Below are 5,049 nucleotides of genomic sequence, written 5' to 3' on the forward strand. Positions count from 1 at the left end.
TGTTGAATTTTGTCAAATGCTTTCTCAGCATCTAATGAAATGATCATGTGGTTCTGTTCTTTCAGTTTGTTTATATAATGGATCACGTTGATGGTTTTCCGTATATTAAACCATCCCTGCATGCCTGGGATGAAGCCTACTTGATCATGGTGGATGATTGTTTTGATGTGCTCTTGAATTCGGTTGCCAGAATTTTATTGAGTATTTTTGCGTCGATATTCATAAGGGAAATTGGTCTGAAGTTCTCTTTCTTTGTTGTGTCTTTGTGTGGTTTAGGTATAAGAGTAATTGTGGCTTCGTAGAAGGAATTCGGTAGGGCTCCATCTGTTTCAATTTTGTGGAATAGTTTGGATAATATTGGTATGAGGTCTTCTATGAAGGTCTGATAGAATTCTGCACTAAACCCGTCTGGACCTGGGCTCTTTTTGGTTGGGAGACCTTTAATGACTGCTTCTATTTCCTTAGGAGTTATGGGGTTGTTTAACTGGTTTATCTGTTCCTGATTTAACTTCGATACCTGGTATCTGTCTAGGAAATTGTCCATTTCCTGAAGGTTTTCAAGTTTTGTTGAATATAGGTTTTTATAGTAAGATCTGATGATTTTTTGAATTTCCTCTGAATCTGTAGTTATGTCTCCCTTTTCATTTCTGATTTTGTTAATTTGGACGCACTCTCTGTGTCCTCTCGTTAGTCTGGCTAAGGGTTTATCTATCTTGTTGATTTTCTCAAAGAACCAACTTTTGGTTCTGTTGATTCTTTCTATGGTCCTTTTTGTTTCTACTTGGTTGATTTCAGCTCTGAGTTTGATTATTTCCTGCCTTCTACTCCACCTGGGTGTATTTGCTTCTTTTTGTTCTAGAGCTTTTAGGTGTGCTGTCAAGCTGCTGACATATGCTCTTTCCTGTTTCTTTCTGCAGGCACTCAGCGCTATGAGTTTTCCTCTTAGCACAGCTTTCATTGTGTCCCATAAGTTTGAGTATGTTGTACCTTCATTTTCATTAAATTCTAAAAAGTTTTTAATTTCTTTCTTTATTGCTTCCTTGACCAGGTTATCATTGAGTAGAGCATTGTTCAATTTCCACGTATATGTGGGCATTCTTCCCTTATTGTTATTGAAGACCAGTTTTAGGCCGTGGTGGTCCGATAGCACGCATGGGATTATTTCTATCTTTCTGTACCTGTTGAGGCCCGTTTTTTGACCAATTATATGGTCAATTTTGGAGAAAGTACCATGAGGAGCTGAGAAGAAGGTATATCCTTTTGCTTTAGGATAGAATGTTCTATAAATATCCGTTAAGTCCATTTGGCTCATGACTTCTCTTAGTCTGTCGACATCACTGTTTAATTTCTGTTTCCATGATCTGTCCATTGATGAGAGTGGGGTGTTGAAATCTCCCACTATTATTGTGTGAGGTGCAATGTGTGTTTTGAGCTTTAGTAAGGTTTCTTTTACGTATGTAGGTGCCCTTGTATTTGGGGCATAGATATTTAGGATTGAGAGTTCATCTTGGTGGATTTTTCCTTTGATGAATATGAAGTGTCCTTCCTTATCTTTTTTGATGACTTTTAGTTGAAAATTGATTTTATTTGATATTAGAATGGCTACTCCAGCTTGCTTCTTCTGACCATTTGCTTGGAAAGTTGTTTTCCAGCCTTTCACTCTGAGGTAGTGTCTGTCTTTGTCTCTGAGGTGTGTTTCCTGTAGGCAGCAGAATGCAGGGTCCTCGTTGCGTATCCAATTTGTTAATCTATGTCTTTTTATTGGGGAGTTGAGGCCATTGATATTGAGAGATATTAAGGAATAGTGATTATTGCTTCCCGTTATATTCATATTTGGATGTGAGGTTATGTTTGTGTGCTTTCATTCTCTTTGTTTTGTTGCCAAGACGATTAGTTTCTTGCTTCTTCTAGGGTATAGCTTGCCTCCTTATGTTGGGCTTTACCATTTATTATCCTTTGTAGTGCTGGATTTGTAGAAAGATATTGTGTAAATTTGGTTTTGTCATGGAATATCTTGGTTTCTCCATCTATGTTAATTGAGAGTTTTGCTGGATACAGTAACCTGGGCTGGCATTTGTGTTCTCTTAGGGTCTGTATGACATCAGTCCAGGATCTTCTGGCCTTCATAGTTTCTGGCGAGAAGTCTGGTGTGATTCTGATAGGTCTGCCTTTATATGTTACTTGACCTTTTTCCCTTACTGCTTTTAATATTCTTTCTTTATTTTGTGCGTTTGGTGTTTTGACAATTATGTGACGGGAGGTGTTTCTTTTCTGGTCCAATCTATTTGGAGTTCTGTAGGCTTCTTGTATGTCTATGGGTATCTCTTTTTTTAGGTTAGGGAAGTTTTCTTCTATGATTTTGTTGAAGATATTTACTGGTCCTTTGAGCTGGGAGTCTTCACTCTCTTCTATACCTATTATCCTTAGGTTTGATCTTCTCATTGAGTCCTGGATTTCCTGTATGTTTTGGACCAGTAGCTTTTTCCGCTTTACATTATCTTTGACAGTTGAGTCAATGATTTCTATGGAATCTTCTACTCCTGAGATTCTCTCTTCCATCTCTTGTATTCTGTTGGTGAAGCTTGTATCTACAGCTCCTTGTCTCATCTTTTGGTTTTCTATATCGAGGGTTGTTTCCATGTGTTCTTTCTTGATTGCTTCTATTTCCATTTTTAATTCCTTCAACTGTTTGATTGTGTTTTCCTGGAATTCTTTCAGGGATTTTTGTGTCTCCTCTCTATGGGCTTCTACTTGTTTATTTATGTTTTCCTGGAATTCTTTCAGGGATTTTTGTGTCTCCTCTCTATGGGCTTCTACTTGTTTATTTATGTTTTCCTGGAATTCTTTCAGGCATTTTTGCGATTCCTCTCTGTAGGCTTCTACTTGTTCTCTAAGGGAGTTCTTCACGTCTTTCTTGAAGTCCTCCAGCATCATGATCAAAAATGATTTTGAAACTAGATCTTGCTTTTCTGGTGTGTTTGGATATTCCATGTTTGTTTTGAATGGGAGAATTGGGCTCCGATGGTGCCATGTAGTCTTGGTTTCTGTTGCTTGGGTTCCTGCGCTTGCCTCTCGCCATCAGATTATCTCTAGTGTTACTTTGTTCTGCTATTTCTGACAGTGGCTAGACTGTCCTATAAGCCTGTGTGCCAGGAGTGCTGTAGACCTGTTTTCCTCTCTTTCAGTCAGTTATGGGGACAGAGTGTTCTGCTTTCGGGCGTGTAGTTTTTCCTCTCTACAGGTCTTCAGCTGTTCCTGTGGGCCTGTGTCTTGAGTTCACCAGGCAGCTTTCTTGCAGCAGAAAATTTGGTCTTACCTGTGGTCCCGAGGCTCAAGTTCGCTCGTGGGGTGCTGCCCACGGGCTCTCTGCAGCGGCAGCAACCAGGAAGACCTGTGCCGCCCCTTCCAGGAGCTTCAGTGCACCAGGGTTCCAGATGGTCTTTGGTGTTTTCCTCTGGCGTCCGAGATGTATGTACAGAGAGCAGTCTCTTCTGGTTTCCCAGGCTTGTCTGCCTCTCTGAAGGTTTAGCTCTCCCTCCCACGGGATTTGGGTGCAGAGACCTGTTTATCTGGTCTGTTTCCTTCAGGTTCCGGCGGTGTCTCAGGCAGGGGTCCTGCAGCTCCTGGGCCCTCCCCCACGGGAGCCCAGAGGCCTTATACAGTTTCCTCTTGGGCCAGGGATGTGGGCAGGGGTGAGCAGTGTTGGTGGTCTCTTCCACTCTGCAGCCTCAGGAGTGCCCACCTGACCAGGCGGTTGGGTCTCTCTCTCACGGGGTCTGGGAGCAGAGAGCTACTGCGGGCCGGGATCCTCGGGTCTGGATATATTCTTATTTACATTTCAAATGTTATCCCCTTTCCCAGTTTCCCATCCATAAACCCCCATCCCATCCCCCATCTCTCTGCTTCTATGAGGGTTCTCCCCCAACTACTATAACCCACCTCCCCACCCTGAAATTTACCTACACTGGGGCATTAACCCTTGGCAGGAACAGACTTCTCCTCCCATTGATGCACAACAAGGCCATCCTCTGCTATATATGAAGCTGGAGCCATGGGTCTGCCCATGTGTACTCTTTAGATAGTGGTTGAGTCTGTGGGATCTCTATTTGGTTGGTATTGTTGTTCTTATGGGGTTGTGAACCCCTTCAGCTCCTTCAATCCTTTCTCTAACTCCTCCACTGGGGACCACGATTTCAGTTCAATGGTTGGCTGTGAGCATCCGCCTCTGTATTTCTCATGCTCTGGCACAGCCTCTCAGGAGACATCTATATCAGAATCCTGTGAGCATGCAATTCTTGGCATCAGCAATATTGTCTGGGTTTGGTGACTGTATATGGACTGGATCCCCAGGTGAGGCAGTCTCTGGATGGCCTTTACCTAGTCTCTGCTCTAAACTTTGTCTCCATATCTCCTCCTATGAATATTCTTGTTCCCCCTTGTAAGATAGACTGAAGTATCTACACTTTAGTCTTCATTTTTCTTGACCTTCATGTGGTCTGTGGATTGTATCTTGGGAAATCCCAGGTTTGGAGCTAATATCCACTTATCGATGAGTGCATACCTTGTGTGTATTTCTGTGATTGGGTTACCTCTCTCGGGATGATATTTTCTAGTTCCATTTGCCTAGGAATTTCATGAAGTCATCATTTTTAATAGCTAAGTAGTAATGCATTGTAGAAATGTACCACTTTTTCTGTATCCATTCCTCTGTTGAAGGGCATCTGGGTTCTTTCCAGCTTCTGGCTATTATAAATAAGGCTGCTATGGACATAGTGGAGCATGTGTGCTTGTTATATGTTGGAGCATTTTTGGGGTATTTGCCTAAGAGTGGTATAGCTGGGTCCTCAGGTAGTACTATGTCCAATTTTCAAGGAACCTCCACACTGATTTCCAGAGTAGTTGGACCGGCTTGCAATCCCACCAACAATGGAGGAATGTTTCTCTTTCTCTACATCGTCACTGGAGTTTTTTTTTCTTTTCTTTTACTTTTTTTTCGGAGCTGGGGACCAAACCCAGGGCCTTGCATTTGCTAGGCAAGCGCTCTACCAC

The sequence above is a fragment of the Rattus norvegicus genome, chromosome 3 (assembly GCF_021556685.1).
Source record: "Rattus norvegicus strain SHRSP/BbbUtx chromosome 3, alternate assembly SHRSP_T2T, whole genome shotgun sequence".
NCBI classification, from domain to species: domain Eukaryota; kingdom Metazoa; phylum Chordata; class Mammalia; order Rodentia; family Muridae; genus Rattus; species Rattus norvegicus.